The sequence below is a fragment of the Grammomys surdaster genome, unplaced genomic scaffold (assembly GCF_004785775.1).
Source record: "Grammomys surdaster isolate TR1022 unplaced genomic scaffold, NIH_TR_1.0 362, whole genome shotgun sequence".
NCBI lineage: Eukaryota > Metazoa > Chordata > Mammalia > Rodentia > Muridae > Grammomys > Grammomys surdaster.
In genome coordinates, this window is record NW_021604781.1 from 3,755,049 (window position 1) to 3,772,761 (window position 17,713).

At 44.3% G+C, this 17,713-nt stretch overlaps 1 protein-coding gene across 1 annotated transcript in view; it reads left to right on the top strand.

Moving 5' to 3' along the window:
• The window catches only part of Fry (FRY microtubule binding protein), a 388,166-nt gene that overhangs the window by 109,066 nt on the left and 261,387 nt on the right, over nucleotides 1–17,713 (top strand). The gene's annotated exons all lie outside the window — the stretch shown is intronic.

Below are 17,713 nucleotides of genomic sequence, written 5' to 3' on the forward strand. Positions count from 1 at the left end.
GATAGAGAGAGAGAGAAAGAGAGAGAGAGAAAGAGAGAGAGAGAGAGAGAGAGAGAGAGAGAGAGAGAGAGAGAGAGGGGAGAGGAGAGGAGAGGAGAGGAGAGGAGAGGAGAGGAGAGGAGAGGAGAGGAGAGGAGAGGAGAGGAGAGAAGAGAAGAGAAAAGGAAAAACCATCTGTCCCATTTAGGTCCTTCCCTCCCCTCTGCGCCAGTCTGATTGGCTGAGATAGACCTAGTCCACCCTGCTCCACCTCCCTCCATGTCTAAACTAAAGAGGACTTGGTGTAGGGGTGAGCCCTTCAGGAAAGGCGAGTTGCCATCCAGGCTGCATTGGATCCTTTAATAAACACGTCCCCTCAGCCTACGCAGACTTTGATTTAAGCCTGCTAGCCACTTCCCTGTCTTCTTTGCCTGATGAGAAATAACTAATTTGCCACCTTATTAACAACATGTAAGCTAGGCACAGTGACATACCCCTTTAATCCCAGCACTTGGGAGGCAGAGGCAGGCTTGTTGTCAAGGTCAGCTTGTTCTACATGTGATTTCCAGAACAGCCAAGGGCTATATTGAGAGACCCTGTCTCAACCTCCCCTCCCCTCCATGTCCCCCCCAAAGCCATTTAAGTTAGTGCCTGGCATCCAGACCAGATCTAATAAACATGTTAATAAGGAAAGACATGAATAAATGATTGAATCTTGTCCTGTCAATGGTGCACTGACATGCCCATACAGGAATTATAATTAACTCTTATCAACCTCCCTCCAGGCACCAGGTATGATTATCCTACTAACAGCCCTGAACGGCAAATATGGCTAGGATTGTATCATCCAATCCGGTTTCTACCTTAGACTTGTCGTCGAGACCTTTATATCCAAGCTGTACTTGAAGTTAAATGGTTGCTGATTCCAGAATATATAACATGCTTAATGATGAAAGGATAGATATGCACCTACCTTTTATTATATTTACACTGAAAAAGAAAAGACATTATAACATGATAGCCATTGTAGTTAACAGTGGGCTGTTCCTTGTGAATCGATATACTTAGCCAGTTACCTATACCTAGGAGCCATTTATGATTCTCTGATGAATGTGTTTGTATACTGGGAATCTGTGTGTGTGTGTGTGTGTGTGTGTGTGAGAGAGAGAGAGAGAGAGAGAGAGAGAGAGAGAGAGAGAGAGAGAGTTTTTGCCTATATGCATGTCTGTGCACTGAGTGTGTGCAATGAATGTCGTGGAAGCCAGAAGGTGTAGAATCTCTAACCTGGAGTTACAGATGGTTGTGTGGTTGTGAGCTGCTCTGTGGGTGCTAGGAGTCTAACCCAGACCCTCTGCCAGAGTAGTAAATGAACTTACCCACTGAGTCATGTTGGCCAATAGCTTTTTCTTAGCTTCTCAGAAGGACTTCTGAGTGAAAGCCATATATGATGGTTTAATAGTAAAAGGCTCAGGACCAAAAAAAAAAAAAAAAAAAAAGCATCTGGGCTGTGGTAGCAACACACCAATAGGAGACAGGAGGATCTCTGTGAGCTGGAGACCAGCTTGATCTTCAGAGTGAATTCCAGAATAACCAGGGCTACACAGAGAAACCTCTGCTTCCAAAAAGAAAAGAAAAAAAGAAAAGAAAAGAAACCCAAAAACCAACCAAACAAACAAACAAAAGTCAGGGCCAGCTCACTGAGCACCCTTTCTTGTTCCAGAGACATCCACTGTATGTAGGAGAAAGGACTTCTTATGATAAAGTCCTTCGTGTGACCCTTATTAGCTAAGTAAGGCATCCTGGGGGAAGCACTCCTGATCCACCAACCCAGACCACAACACAGAGTAAAATCAGGTGAAAACCAGTACCCGACATGGACATAAATAGAAGTCAGTTGTCAGTTGGGGATCATGTGTTGGGCCAAGTGTGTGTGGACCTCTTGCATTGTGTTGTATGCTGGGGGACTTAACGCTGGAAATCCCCAGCTAGAGTCACAGAGGAGACAAAGGACCGTTTCTGTTTAGCGTTATGTGTTCAACACCATGTAAGGGATGTTTAACCCAGCACTTGACATGGGGTAGGTTCCTAGCATTTGTTAGATGAATAGATTCATTAGAAACAAAACCACATGGCTTTGAAACGTTGATCTTTCACCTGCTGACTGGCTGGCTGTCCCTGGACAAGTTCTAACTCCATGTACAGTCCCTAGACTGAAAGGAGGGCACGGTGAGCTACTTTACCCGGCGACCTACACACATTGCTCAGATGTATGGAGATCATGAGGGCTGGTGACTTGAGAGAAATCAGATTGTCTGTGGCAGAACAGCGTTTGGGGTAAGAGATAAAGTAGCTAAGTCGATCAGAGAATGTTCTGGAAGTGTAACCATACCAAGAAGAAAGAGAACAGCAGGAAGCTTGGGGCAGAATGGAGGCGGGAGCCTGTGGACTCGGGAAGAACAAACGTCCATGCTCTTCCTTAGCACCTTGTGTAGTGGGTGGGGACTCCCTTCCTCCTCCAAGTTAGTGTTTGACTGGTGTGATCTGGTTCCTCAGGGCAGGGGAGGAGAGAAGAAACCAGAAGGATTCCGACCATGCTATGGTACCCCTGGGCATATGGCCAAAGGTCTGTGCTTCCCCTTCACAGAGACACGTGTGCATCCATGTTCATTGTTGCTCTTTCATAAATAACTGGGATACAGAAGCCACTTAGATGTCTGTGATGGTTTGTATATGCTTGGCCCAGGGATTGGCATGATTAGAAGGTGTGGCCTTGTTGGAAGAGGGTGTGGCCTTGTTGGAGTGGGTGTGTCACTGTGGGTATAGGCTATAAGACTCTCATGCTAGCTGCCCGGAAGCCAGTATTCTGTAGCACCATGCCTGCCTGGATGCTGCCAAGCTCCCACCTTGATGATGATGGACTGAACCTCTGACCCTGTAAGCCAGCCCCAGTTAAATGTCGTCCTTATAAGAGTTGCCTTGGTCATGGTGTCTGTTCACAGCAGTAAAACCCTAAGACGATGTCCATGAGCTGATGATGGGTAATGAAGATGTGATGAATGCACCCAATGGGGTTTTATTCAGCTGCAGGGAAAATTGAAATCATGACATTTACAGGTGGATGGATGTAGCTAGAGAGAAAATCCACATTAATATCTTAAAATCTTAATTATCTTAGAATCTAGCTGAGTGAGGTCAGCTAGATCCTGAAAATTGGTTTGATGTTCTCTCATGAGTTCAAAGCACTTTCTGGAAACCTTTTTTTTAGAAAATTAATCTGAGTCTCTGTGAGTTCTAGACCACACACACACACAGATGTAATGGTGAAATGGCTGGGATCCACTACTCTCAGAGTGACAAGGGGGGCTTCCTAGCCTGCTGACCCAGCCAAGCATCCACTGACCCCATTCCTGGAAACTTCAAGTGATAGCTGAGCCGCTTTATTTTATTTAATCAATTAATTGATTTGTTTTTAAAGATTCATCTATTTTGTATGTATGAGTGTTTTTGCCGGCATGTATGCCTATGTCCCGTCTATGTGTAGTGCCCATTGAAGTCAGAAGAGGGCGTAAGATCCTCTACAGCTGGAGTTAAAGACAGTTGTGAGCCAAGCCATGGGTCCTGAGACCCAAATCCAGGTCTTCCACAGAAGTAACAAGTGCTCTTAATTCCTGAGCCATCTAGCCATCTGTCCAGTCCCTGAGACACTGTATTTTAAAAATCTTTCTGGAGACGTTCTATTTCCCCACTAAAAAATACACTTGGCAGTATGCCACTTAGAGGAAGAAAACAAGCTTAGAGAAACGGATCCTGTTGGAAAAGGAAGGCTCTGTTGAAAGATGGTCGCGGTGGATGATTCTGGAAGGTTTAAGGAAGTGAATCAGTGTGTGAACCTGTGTGAAAGGCAGGTCTCCATTCTCCTGTTGAGCTCCAGTTGCAACTGTGCCTCCCCTTTGAAGAGTTCCAGCATCCAATGGGGAACAGAGGAAACCATGACTCTGCACTTGCTTCTGCTCCAAAATGCCACCACGTGGCGGGGCAGGCCACAGATGCTGAGCTCTCCTCTGTTTGGGGAAATGTAAGCTTTGTTCTAGTAGTGTGTATGGGCTCAGGTGCTGTGCAGTCGGATGCCTCCTTAACCCAGAGACAGAGTCTCTAGGGAAGAGTTCAGGTTGGTCAAGACCTTGGTTCTGACCTTGGGCAAAGGGTCAAGCTTCCCACGCTGTACACAGTGTTGTTGCTGAACGGTAGAAAAGCAATACAGGCAGTTATTAAATTAAGGAATGGGTAAAATACTTCCCCCCCCCCTCGAACACACACATGCACATACACACATCCCACTTTTTCCTGGTGCTAACCTCAACTCTCTGTCCCTTTCTCTCCTTCCTAATTATTTCAAGGTCCACCGATTCCACCCGCTTCACGGGCTCCCACTGGACTCTGAATGGACCATCTCCAGGGCTGTAAGCTCTACCTCAGAGTGCGATGGGGTTTACAAGCTGGACAAGAGCACAAGCCCAAGGGGCATGTGCGTGTGACAGCTGCTCTGTCAGCAGTCTGGATCCCATGGGACCACACCTGAGACAGCTCCCTGCTCCATTGTAATTCCTGAAGCAAATCTAAAATCTTAATGTCCTCTGTGGTTTTAGCCATCCGGCTGCACATCATCTGCGGTGCCCAGCTCTTCAGTTTTTCTCTTATTAGTTCCTGTCATTAATATTCTTTTTCCAAGAAGAAAAAGATAATAAAAAAGTCCCCAGGTCCCCCTCAAACACTGTGTCTCTTTGGCCCTTCTCTTAGCAACACACCTTTACCCATTCACGCACAGAGTGTCTCTCTGTCTCTTTTTCTATTTCTTTCTCAGCATGGATTTCCTCTGCTTGCGATTCAATTTAATTGATAGGCACAGTTGGGAGAATTCGCAAGTAATAACTCAAATGTCATGCCAGCTCTCCCCGATCTATAATTAGCCGCTGTGTCAGAATTTCTTGGGTCTAGCTGTCTTGTCTCTTATCCGGGTCACTTCTCCTTTCTTCTCTGTAGGCTAGATTCTGGACCATTTCTCCAGACAATCTCTCTCAGTTCACTGATCCTTTCCTTGAGAGCTGTTGAATTTGCCTTTGAGTCGATCTGTTTACTTCTGATTTCAAAGACTAGATTTCCCTTATGTCTAAAATTCATCTTTTTCTTTAATGTGTTTGTATATTTCTAATATTTTTGGTTTGAGACATACCATTTAAAACATGTCTTATATTTATGGTTATTTTGTAGTCTATATTTCTTAATTTTTCATTGAGTAGCTTTGGAGAAGGTCTAGTTCTGCTCTCTATTTTTTCTACATACTATATATGTTTTTAAAGATTCATTTATTTAATGTATGTGTACTTTATCTGCATGTACACCAGTAGAGGGCCCTAGGTCTCATTACAGATGGTTGTTAGGCACCATGTGGTTGCTGGGAATTGAACTCAGAACCTCTGGAAGAACAGTCAGGGCTCTTAACCACAGAGCTATCTCTCTAGCTTCACATTATAGTTTTAAAAATTATCTGCCTTCATGTATGTATGTATGTGTGTATGTGTGTGTGTGTGTGTATGTATGTATGCATGTATGTATGTATGTATGTATGTGTACCTCCTGTGCACAGTACCTGTGGAGGCCAGAAGAGGGCAACAGATCTCCTGGAACTAGAGTTACAGATGGTCGTAGCTGCCACATGAATGCTGGGAACTGAACACAGGTTCTCTGTAAGAATGCCTTTAATCCCATCACTTGGGAGGCAGAGGCAGGCAGATTTCTGAGTTCGAGGCCAGCCAGGTCTACAGAGTCAGTTACAGGACAGCCAGGGCTACACAGAAAAACCCTGTCTCAAAAAAAAAAAAAACAAAAACAAAAAACCATGTAGTTTTACTCACTTCTCTATCGCCTCTAAAAGTTACTCTTTACAGCCCCCTTTTCCTTGAATATTTAGCTTGTCAACTCCTTAGAGGTAGATGTTACTCTTTTCATCAACTATTTTCTTTAGAAATTTTTATGGAGATTCTTTGCAGTAAAGACAAAGCTGTGTTCCCTTGGTGGCATTTTGCCTGTCCCTCTATCAGGACACTACCTGAGGACCTTCTCAGCCAAGATTCACTCAAAATCAAATCTAGGGCCCAATGTATTTTGGAGTAAGTGGTGTGAAAATGAACTCCAGGTTCAAGTGCAGACTGACTTGTGAGTCCAAGGCCTCAGCAGTAATTGCTTCTGTCTCCACAGTACCACGATTCCAGACTCTGTGTGTGTGCATGAGTGTATGTGTTTGTGTGTGCGTGTGTGTTATGTATATGTGTGTGAGCATATATGTGCGCATGAATGTTTCTGTGTATGTGTGTGCATGCATGTGTGTTATGTATGAGTGTGTGTGTAAGAATGTGTGTGTTAAATATGTGTATGAGTATGTGTGTTATGTATGTGTATGAGTAGGTGTGTGTTGTGTGTGTGGATGCATGCAACCTTGGCTTGGACACAAAGCTGTTTTTTCACATTCCTGGACCCTCAGTATGCAATGAGAGGAGCAGGCCTGTCTCCACAGGTCTCTAACCTCAGGGTGCTGAACTGGTTTGTCCATGGAGTGGCCAAGGTTGCCAGAAGCAAGAGAGAAAGCCATCCTGCCCTAAATTGGCCTTTGCTTGTGTCCCATTAGTTATGGCTATGGTACCACTGGTATGTTGCTCAGAGAGGACAAGGTGAAGTCCGAAGGGGTGGGGTCTGCAGTCCACCGCTCCCTCCAGCAGATCAGATGCCACGCTCTGCCAGGCTGGAGCAGGGAGGCCAAGTCCAGGTTGAGCAGGATCCAGGTTTGGTTGGGAGCGAGTGCCTGGGACACATCACTTCTTCCTGGTTCGAAGTCACCTCTCTGTGAGAGGAGAGAGAAGGCTTTCTCTGGCTATCTTTAATGAAGCAGCTCTCCAAGACAGTCTTAGCTTGTTCATATTTGTTGATTGTGGGCAGGCTTGAACACATACGCTTTATTCAGGGTGAACGGGGTTATATAGTTTTAGGGAAAGGTGTGAGAAGATCCAGGGAAGGAGAAGGTCATTGGCTGAAGGCTAAGGCTACTGAGGTGACCCATTTGCATGTGGAAGAGTTCCAGGTGCTGGGCAATGAGACTGACTACTGTGAGCACCTGGCTGGGCAGCCATGGGGGCTGGGAGGGAGCTACCCCACTCCTGTAGGCTCAGGGAGATTCTTATCTCAACTTTGGAGATTTCCAGGGTTTGGACATGCTCAGCTTCACCTGCTCAATGCTAATTCCTCTGGTGGCACAGTCTCCACGCCTTGCAATGACAAGTCACTCCGGCAAGCTCAGATTCTGGTAGATGAGAAAATTCTTCTTCCTGATACAAGGATAATGTAAGTAACATTGCAATGGATATGTAAGTGGAGATGTTTTATGACATCTGTGCTGCCAACTACTCTGGTCATAAATGCCATTTCACAAAGAGTGTCTTACCCAAAAATATCAGAAAAAAATTTCCTCAAATATAATAATATAGCTAGGATGGAAGAAAAAAAATAAAACCAAAAACCCAAACAAACACACAAACAAAAAATTACCTAGTACCCTGGGCTAGTGAGCATGTCCTTGCTAGAAACATTTTTCTAGAGGACAGAATTCTGTCTTCTGTGGTGTGGAGAAAGTCTGGCAAAATTGCCAGTGTTTGCAGAAAAGGGAGGGTCTCCACTGAGGAGACCGGATGCAGTCCAGATGAAAGGCAGGGAAGACTCGAGGTGGATGAGTGGGCGGGCCTTGGAATAACTAGGAAAGAGAGGATGGAACAGAGAGCAGAGGTTAGTACCAGGAAAAAGTGGTGTGTGTGTACATGTGTGTGCACACGCATGCGTGTGTGAGTCCTAATTCTACCTGTCTCTTACTCTGATAACTTTTTTTCTGTTGTTGAGCAGCACAGTGTACTTGTCTCTCCACAGCTTGGGAAGCTTGACCCTTTGTTCAAGGTCAGAACCAAGGCCTTGACCAACCTGAACTCTTCCCCAGAGCTTCTGGAAAGACTGTTTCCTGGCTCATGCCAAGCACTGCCAGTACTTAAAAGAGGTGCTTCCGATTACTGACTCTCACTTTGGGTGCTATCAACCGCAAGCTAGGTGGCTTACAAAACAGTGATTTTCTGGCCATTCTGAAGCCTGCCAGCATAGTTAGGTAGATGACAACGTTTTCACTGTCTAATCACATAACAGAGAGAGAAACATGTAGATTTCTGCCAGCTCTTCTTTCTGAGGGCACTAATTCTGAGACCAGGGCCCCACCCCATGACGTCATCTAATCCTAATAACCCTCCACAGGCCCCATGTCAAAACACCACCACTCTGGGGTTGTCCCTTCAATACAAACTAGTTTGAGAAAGTGCTATTTGGCCCTAACAGGCATTTCCTCGCCTCTCTCATGGCACCTCCACCATGACACCACAGAGGCATATCAAATCCCACCCCTCACACCCCGCACCCCAGGGCCTTGCATGTCTTTCCCAGGCAGAGGGCATTGTCTGTCTTTGGAGGTTTGTGTGATTACTTCCTGCCCACCCGGACAGTCCCAGGTTGAAGTTCACTTCTGTTGACTAACGTCAGTCAGGGGTGATGCTTCCCAGAGGTCGGAAGGCTGTGGTGGGGCATCTTTGGAAGACATTTCTGTGATTTCTGCTTACTGCGTCATCCCTTCTAATGAAAAAGGTAGACTCAAGGAGATTTCTCTGAAGATCTAATTTTATTGTGCAGCCGTATCACAGTACGGTTATCAGATGTAAGAGGCAGTAAGAAACCTCACAGTAGACAGACATTCATCCCTTTAAGGATAAAGCCTGGTATAGGGAAGGTGGAAGGACTAAGATCAAGTGCACATCCAATAAGACAGGCTGAGCGATGTTAGGTGGCTTCAAGCATCCCTCTCCTTGTGTACTAGTTGCCGCCACTAGGTGGCACCATCTGCAGCTGCGGAGACTATGAGTATGATTTGAAGGAGAGGGGAGCATCTCCCCTTCCAGAGTGTTAGGCTCCTCATCCTCAGGGAACTCAGAAATCTGGAAATGATCCCGAGGAAGGCGGAACTCCTCCACAGGCGGACAGTGCAGTCGCCTGGGGAGGGGACTTGGCCTCACCACTTCCTTGGCTTTCAGACCCTGGCTGTGTTTATTACCAGCTTCCATGGTGTCAAGTGAATAGCCTGTAGATACAACTGGGAACCTGGTGCGGGGGTGGGGTGGGGGGGTGAGGGCAGAGGGCTGAGGACTGGGATGGAGGACTAAGGGGTCGCCCTCCAAGTGTTCTTCCTGCCTCACAAGGAGAGCAACCTAGTTTGCTGTTTGTCGTTACTCTGCCCAGGCAGATACCGCAGCAAGGAAATCAAATAGAAAGGGGATGACAGCAATCAACAGTGGTCTGCCTGGGCCCTGTGCAGCGTCTGCGAAGCAGGGCACAGCCCTGCCCTGGCCGACTGCTCCCTGATAGGTACCTATTTCCTGGGTAAACACGTGTTTCTCGGCTGGGGAGTTTCCACTCTGTCCAGAGCATAAATTTGAAAGCGTGTATGCATTCTCTTCTTTAACAGAAGGGAAATATAATCAATATAATCTCTTTAATTCATATATATATATATATATATATATATATATATATATATATGGCACCTGGACCCTGAAAACTACTGTGGTGTCAATTGGCCTTGGTTCACATCATCCACCCTGACTGGAGGGAGCCAAGGCCCACTGGTAAGCAAGAATTCACCTGGCTACCTCAGCAGAAAATCCAGGCTCTGGGATGCAGGGGTGGGGGGGTGGCAGTATAAAGGAATGTACCTCAACTAATTGTATATGTGTATATGTATGTATATGTGTATCCATAATTATGTATATGTGTATATATACATATGTATCCATAATTGTATGTGTATTGTATAATGTATATATATATATATGATGTGTGTATCCATGATTATGTATAGGAATATATATGTATATATATATATATATATATATTATATATAAAATTGTCTTATAATCTGATGATTCCCACTCAGTTTTGTGTCAAGCTCGTGTAGACCACATCAGACTCAGAATATTTTTATGGTGACAATGTGATTTTTGTTTTGTTTTCTTTCTTTCTTTTTTTTTTTTTTTTTTTTTTGAGACAGGGTTTCTCTGTGTTGCCCGGGCTGTCCTGGAACTCACTCTGTAGACCAGGCTGGCCTCGAACTCAGAAATCCGCCTGTCTCTGCCTCCCAAGTGCTGGGATTAAAGGCGTGCGCCACCACCGCCCGGCCCCGACAATGTGATTTTTGATGAGAGCCGTAGCCAGGGCCTTCCAGAAAACCATAGTGACACGTTGTGTCCTTCAGAGAAGTGATTGAGGCTTCACTTTCATCAGTTATTTTACCTGTGTCTTCTTTCAACTGCCTACTTCAGAGGTAGTATTGGTTTTTCAAAGTTCTGCATTCATAACTAGTAAATGGGCCTGTCGTCACCCCCGTTTACAGCTCCTTCAGGATATTCCAGACAAGGGAAAGATCGTGTGTACTCATACCCATTGAATACCAGTCCCTAGCACAGTGGTTCTCAATGTCCCCAACGCTGCACCCCTTAATTCAGTTCCTCCTGTGGAGGTGGATGAGTGAGTCAATTCGAGCCAGATTAAAGTATAAAGGTAGGCTTATTGGGGACACCTCTCAGGCAAGTTCACTGACCACACAGGAGGCGGTCAGTGAAGCCATGCAGAGGGAGGGAGATAGGGGAAGGAAAAGGGAAAGAGAGAAAGCGTGCCCGTAGACTGAGAGGAGAGAGGCCGAGGCCAAAATGTCTAGATTATATAGGGAAGAGCTTGGGGAGTGGGGAGAAGCCCAGCCCCTGGGCTGGAAAGTTCAGGGCAGCATATCCTGAAACAAGCAGGTAGGGACTGCGGGATGCTGGGAGAATCTGGAGGCCAGGTCCTCTTTGGTATGTAAAATATTCACCTCAGCTGTTTGTCCCAGGTCTGAACCCCAACAATGGTGATCTTCAACCAGAATATTATTTTCGTTACTGTTTCAGAACTGTAATTTTGTTACTGTCATGAGTTGTAATGTAAATATCTGATATGCAGGATATCTGACATGTGATCCCCAAGGAGTCAAGACCCACAGACTGAGGACCACTGCCCTAGCACATGCTGTTATGAATATAATTATGAATATATATATATGAAATTAAATTTTCTCCTTACTATGTCAATGAAGCCTGAACTCTGTTTTATCCTTAAAGTTCCCCAAGCATATTCTGATAAAGAATCAATTCCTTTTAGTCTTAAGAATTGTCATTTTGTTTTGCTATCTGGCAGTAGTTTTCTGAGTTCTGTTTCCTGTGGAGGAGAGGCAGTACATCATCAAGCCAATCCCCCGACACTTGCTTGCTCGTCTCAAGGATGCCATGGATTTGGCAGGCTCTGCTCTCATCTGTGTGTAGGCTCCTGCCTTAGCCTGGTGTATAAGAGCATTCTGGGATAAATTTATAATTTATGGGTATTTTGCCTGCATGTACATCTGTGTACTATATAAGTGCCTGATACTCTGAACTAGAGTTACACATGGTTGTGAGCCGCCATGTGGGTGCTGGGAATTGAACTTCTGCAAGAGCAACCACTGCTCTTAACTGCTGAGCCATCTCTCCAGCCCCTTGAGATAAAATCTTAATCATTAAAAATAAATGATTTTCAGAGCAGGGTCCAAGGGAAAATATGCTTCTTGGACTTAATTCTGCTTTATTTCTAAATCCACTTGTAGACTCCCCTTTTCCTCTGAGAATGTGGGTTACACAGTTGAGTTTGAAAACGTAGGATATCAAATCTTGGGGAAGTGGCAGTAGCTCGGTGACAGAGTGACCTAGTTACATGCAAAAGCCTGCTGAGTGTCTCCACCTGGTAGCCACAGGGACGATCAAGTGTCACTCCAGAAACAGACAGGAGGCCAGGATCTTGTCCATTTTCAGAGCAGCCAAACTCACATGTACTGAGCCTTTAAAATGACCACCAATAAGAACAGGTTGTCTTTCTTAAACTCTGTGAAATTTTTTTGTCGTCTATTTAAGGAAAAAACTGAAATTGTATTTGCTTCTCAAAAGCAATGTGTTTCCTACTTTCGGAGATTGGGTTAGGAAGACAAAGCAGAGTTAAAATTATTTTAGCTGCTGATATGTTTGGGGACTTGCATTGTTCCAATAAATTCTTTTTTAGCTGTAAGTTTTGTTCAGATAATTTTTCTAACTGTATGCCTAGCCATCATGTTTTTACATGACCTTCTTAAAATCCCATGGATGCCCATGTGACTTAGCTCCTACTGAAACCGCCCTGTGTATACCCTACAGCCTAAAACTATACACCATGAAAGAATCAGTGTATAGAATACTCGCTTATGACGAAAGTTTCTTCTTTTATATTTTATACAGTGAGGATCTTAAAATGTTTGTGTAATGTGTAATGTGTGTGCCTGTGCACCACATCCGTTAGTACCAGCAGAAGCCACAAGAGGGCAGTAAGATCCCCTTGGAACTGGAGTTACAGACGTTTGTGAGGGGGCCACAAGCCATCTCCAGCCCCTGACAGATAAGGACAGCCATCCTTGGTGAGCATTCAGAATGCTGGCATGCTCCTGCTCTTCCCCTGTATCTGGGAAGTCGATCTAACAAGCAGATGTGGCCTCCTTTGCAGGGCAGCCCTGACTGTGCACACCGACGCAGGTATGGACCAAGTGTCAGGCAGATAGGGCGTTGCTTTCAACATTATAATTTTCTGAATCGTGGACTGATTCATGCTAACATTCCAAATAAGACAAGTCCCAGTCTTCCTGAGGAGCTGTAAATAATAGTAGTCGTATGCAAAGGCCAGATTCAGGGAAACTCCACACCTGCTGCGTCTTAAGTAATTCTGCCACCAGCCTATGCAATGACAGTACGGCTTTTGCCCATCACTGAATGATCAAACCAAAATCTGAAGAAGCTCACCCAGGGAGAATGTGCATTGAGGATGCTAATAGATCTGATTCTACCTTATCAAAGAGCCTGAGTCTTACAGAAACCTACATGGTAAATACGTCACGCAGGTATGATCATTTAGCTTGGGCCTAGCTGTAGTCCTTCTGAAGCCAAGACCACATCTTCCAAGATCCATAAGGTTCAATGCAGTGTTGAGCAGTCAAGCCGGTGTGCTGAGGGAAAAAGGTCTTCTAGACACCCACCTTATTTTCAAAAGAATGGATAACACTTTCATTAATAACACTCCAATGTCTAATAGACCTCATTGGTAGGATGTTGATAAAAAAGTATTCATTGCTGAATTGTACATACCAAAACCAACCAAGCAAAACACCCTAATGGTCTGTGTCTACTTGGAACCAGTTCTTTACTGACGCTATTATTATTATTATTATTATTATTATTTTAATGTAAGAAAGAGAATGCCAGCGACATTTTATACTCTGTGGCTTTTTCCTCATTTGAAAAAAAATAAAGATTCTCCAGAGGCTGGACTGGTGGCTCAGTTCAATAGTTCAGTACTTCCAAAGGACTTGAATCTGATTCCCAGCACCCAGATCAGACAGCTCACAACCTCCTGTAACTTCAGCTCCAGGGGGTCCAATATTCTCACCTGGCTTCTATGGGCACCCACACATACTTGGCACACATTCACACAGGAGCACACAGAAACATAAATAAAAAGTTCTCCTCCAATATTATAACTCTATTGAGATCTTGGGTGCAGCTGTACATAAAAAGTCAGTAAAGAGGATGGCGATTTCCAAGGCTGCCATTACCAATTGGGATAAATGGTATTTGCATCTAGAGCAGTCATTGCTAACCCCGAGAACCACATGGAGTGATGACGTCATTAAGATCAGTTATTGTTAGCCCTGATTACCATATGGAGTGATGACATCATTATGAGCAGTTATTGCTAACTCCGTTACCGCATGGAGTGATGACATCATCAAGCACAGCAGGAGTGATGATGTCATTAAGCACAGCAGTTATTGCTAACCTCGACTACTGTGTGGAGTGATGACGTCATTAAGCACAGTAGGAGACTCAGGAGATGGTAAATCACCAGGAGAGCCAGAAGGCCTATGGAATTTTAGCACTTGAAGGGGAGAATTTTAATAAGCATAGAGGAGAAAGGTAATTGGACAGAATTACTTTAAAAGATGAACTGTCAATTGTATACCACATTTAAAATAAGTATTCTATTCAGAGGTATGTATTTTAAATACATTTTTGTCAGTGAGTACTTATTTTAAGTGAAGGGTTCAAAGAGGATATATTATGTTTTGAGTAAGAGAATATATGATCTTTCAGTATTTATTCTATCATCCTACTGTTACAAAATTTAAAATTTTTTTATTAAAATGTTACTTTTAAATTATTTGTAAATGTCTGTGTGTTTCTGACTGTGATTTTTGTCGCCTTCCTTCATGTGCTAGAACCAACAAGAACACAAAGAGGGAGGCTGGGTGCCGCGCCAAATTAGAATTAGAATAATAAATCACAAAAAGCCATGCTGCCTTCATTAGTAACCCGAATGATGAATTAGAATTTTCTCATCTTTAAAATGGGCACAGTGCCTTACTCATAAACACAGTCATACAAGCCTGTAGCCTGAGCTCAGCCACAGATGTCAACGCCCTTGGTGGTGTATATGAAAGGTCTTTAGCACATGTCTGCTCTGTTGATCAGGCAGCTGAGGATTGAAGCTGTTGATTCTCAAGTGATTTTTTTTTTTTTTTGATGATTTGCTTGCTTGTTAGGGTTTTACTGCTGTGAACAGACACCATGACCAAAGCAACTCTTATAAGAACAACATTTAATTGGGACTGGCTTATAGTGCCTGCCTGGCTTTCAGGATATGAGTTTCAGTCCATTATCATCAAGCTTGGCAGTATCCAGGCAGACATGGTACAAGCTGAGCTGAGAGTTCTACATCTTCATCTGGAGGCTTCGAACAGAATACTGACTTCCAGGCAGCTAAGATGAGGGTCTTAAGTGTGGCTCAGGCCCACAGTGGCACACCTATTCCAACAAGGCCACACCTCCAAATAGTGCTACTCCCCAAGCCAGGCATATTCAAACCATGACACTTGTTTATTTGTTTGTTTGTTTGTTTGTTTATGGTACTACTCACTAGTTTCCAAACTGTTTGAGAATCATTATATCAGGGATAAAGGGAGGGGCTGTACTGGTCTGTTGCAAAGACAAGAGGCAGCCTAGAAACCATGGAGAAAAACATAAAGGTACGGTTTTTTATTGTGTTCAAAACAGACATTTAGTCATGGAACCATTGCACCTTATAAAAAACGAATCTCACCAGGCAAGCATGTATTATGAGAGACCTGGAATTCCAAACCTCAGCCTCTCCATCTGTATAATAAGGACAACATGCCAGATCCTGTGAAAAGGGAGTGTCTATCTCGGTTGCCTTCTGGAGTGGTCGATGTTGTTCACACTCCATTTTCACACCGGCAGGAGCTGCCTGCCATACAGGGATGGCAACCCACTTGCTCCAGGGGTCAAGGTTTCCAACTGGTAGTTGATGAGGTTGGACCGGAATCCCAACCAGATACGGTTCCCACCACTTGGATGTTGGCCTTTGCAGTCGGCCTGGACACTCCTTTCTTTCAAATATTGCTTTGTGAAATGAGTCACCCAACTGTCTGGAAACAGCGCCTTGTACCAGTCCTCTTGGCGCTTCCGGTTTGATGATGAATTGGACGTACAAAGCAGATCCACTGTCTGTGGGTTCTCCCTTTTAAAGGAGCATGTCTCTCAATCCGTTCATGCCCACCCTGGAGACCTGGGGGTTGGGCAGGAACGTGACGGCATTTATTTAACATAGTCTGACCATGAGTCCTCCTGGGATTATACATGTGTTTGATTTATCACCATCTATTTTTCTGGGTGATTTTTAAAAAATCTGGTTGCCACACAATATCAGTAGACTCTCTGGTTCCGCCATGAGTGTCAACAGCCCTCCCTGAAGATACATGTTTTGTAGAGACAGCTAGAGAAGAAAATCAAAGGCTGGGCACATGTTGTTTGCCAAAACTACTGTCTTACATTTGTATGTAGTATCACTCTTGGCCAGTGGCAGAATTTCAGCAAGTTGAAAATAAAGTTTATGGGAGCAGATACATGTTCGTTCAACATCTGCCAAAGTGAATAATGAAGCAATATATACGTCTGTGTTATATATACATATAACATACATAGTGTACTGGCTGGTTTTGTGTGTCAGCGTGACACAATCTGGAGTTATCACAGAGAAAGGAGACTCCCTTGAGGAAATGTCTCCATGAGATCCAAGTGTAAGGCATTTTCTCAATTAGTGATCAAGGATGGGAGGGCCCATTGTGGGTGGTGCCATCCCTGGGCTGGTAGTCTTGGGTTCTATAAGAGAGCAAGATGAGCAAGCCAGGGGAAGCAAGCCAGTAAGTCACATCCCTCCATGGCCTCTGCATCAGCTCCTGCTTCCTACCTTATGTGAGTTCTTGTCCTGACTTAGCAGTGTGGTAGTGTAAGCTGAATAAACCCTTTTCTCCCCAGCTTGCTTCTTGGTCATGAACACTTGGTCATGTGCAGGAATATAAACCCTGACTAAGACACGTATCATGACAATCTATATTATATATAGATACAATATACATATGATGGCAACATATTATATAGAGAGATAGTATATGATATATGTGAATATACATACATATACATACTATATACATATATATATATGAGAGAGAAAGAGAGAGAGAGAGAGAGAGAGAGAGAGAGAGAGAGAGAGAGAATGACTGTGCTGTTTAATTACCTACACATAGCTATGCATGGAATGATGCAATTTTACTTTTAAAATTAATCTGTTTCTATTTTATGTATCAGAATTTTATCTGCAGGTATATCTGTGTACCACATGTATGCAGTACCTGTGGAGGCCATAAGAGGGCATCAGATCCCTGGCACTGGAGTTACAGATGGTTGTAAACTGCTGTGTAGGTGCTGGGAATTGAACCTGGGTCCTCTGGGGAGCCCCTGTGCTCTTAACAACTGAGCTATCTCTCCAGCCTGTGGTTACAGACATGTCATTCACACTGGAGGTCCCATTTACAAGGAGTAGAAATAGGAGGAAGCCCTGCCCCACCCCTCCCTTTCCTCTGCATTCAAGGACAGGCCTGTAATGTATGGTTTGGTTGGATTTTTGTAGTTGTTTGTTGCTTTAAAAGTGAATTCCTGTGAGAAAGGATACAAGCTCATCTGCCACCGAAGTCTGTGCCAAAAAGATCCTTTGAAATAACAGCCATAAAAATGCATGAGACTCCCGTGAGTCGCTGTTCTGTGAACACTGGCTTCTTTTGAGATCTACGGGCAGCCATGGGCACAGCCAAGTCTCACCATCTGCCGCTGCTCCCAGGAGTGAGGATCTGGGAGTGATGGTAACTTTTAATATTATTAATTATTCATCATCGAGCATTTATTAACACTCCACGGTCTTCTACCCTCGGAAGGAGCTCATGCTGGGAATGAGAGACTGAGTCATCAGAGACTGCACTGGAGCCAGAGAGAATGTATAGCTCCTGCATATAAAAGAATGAAGAAGACAGGCTTTTAAGTCTTAAGAAGACAGGCCTGGAATGGTGGCTTAGCAGCACTGGCTGCTCTTCTGGAGGACCCAGATTCAATTC